The sequence below is a fragment of the Pyxicephalus adspersus genome, chromosome 1 (genome assembly GCF_032062135.1).
Source record: "Pyxicephalus adspersus chromosome 1, UCB_Pads_2.0, whole genome shotgun sequence".
NCBI classification, from domain to species: Eukaryota; Metazoa; Chordata; class Amphibia; order Anura; family Pyxicephalidae; genus Pyxicephalus; species Pyxicephalus adspersus.
Genome location: NC_092858.1, coordinates 37,111,205 through 37,112,068, shown reverse-complemented (window position 1 = coordinate 37,112,068; position 864 = coordinate 37,111,205). Strand labels below are relative to the sequence as shown.

General features: G+C 42.5%; 1 protein-coding gene across 1 annotated transcript in view; it reads left to right on the top strand.

Moving 5' to 3' along the window:
• The window catches only part of LOC140338913 (olfactory receptor 5AP2-like), an 8,834-nt gene that overhangs the window by 6,071 nt on the left and 1,899 nt on the right, over positions 1–864 (top strand). The gene's annotated exons all lie outside the window — the stretch shown is intronic.

Genomic DNA, 864 nt, shown 5'->3' with positions numbered 1-864 from the left:
TGCTCTAGAACAGTGGTCGCCAACCTTTTGCTAACTAAAATTATTGGCTCCTGACTGTGCATGCATGGGGAGCTGGTTGTCACTCAAAGGGGGAGAAACCTCCCCCATAGTGATGTCATTATGGCATAACTCTGCCCACTCCCCCTTTGCAGATCTGAGCCTGCCGTTGGTCTGCAGCTCTGGCCGGTGCACCTCCAAGCAGGGTCAGGAGAAGGACTCCGCTGGGAGGGGCCAGAGCCGCAGACCATGTTCCTTGTACAAATCCCTGGCTCAGGGAAGTGGGGGGGGGGGGCTGTGTCCCAGGCTCAGATCTGCGATGGGAGAGTGGGCGAGTTGTGTCCTGACCCTGCTCAGGGGTGCACGGGCAAGAGCTGCGAACCACCAGTTGGTGACCGCTGCTCTAGAATACCTTGAGATATGACCTAATCAAATTTTAAAATTTACAAACTTTAACAAAAAAAATTTTTTTAATGAGGATCCCAATCCTTAAACATAATAAACAAACACATAATACCATTGACATAATCCAGCAAGGGCTTTTCAAATTTATTTTATATCCTGGGAATATGTCCTATTATATGCCCAACGTCTTTATAAATACAGGAATGTTCAGCTAACAGTGTTATATTCTCATCTGACATATGCAAGCTTTCAGACTCCTTTGTTAAAGCTTAATTCAAAGCTAATGAAAGGCAAATGCAAGCACCTGGCTGATGGGTAAACAAGGATAATAATGTTGTTATGTTTATGTTTTATTTTTATTGCTCCAACATGTTGCACAGTGTTATACAATAAATTGATAACTGTTATACATATTATATATTAATACAGAATGAATGCAATTCATAATGATAGGAAAAAAAA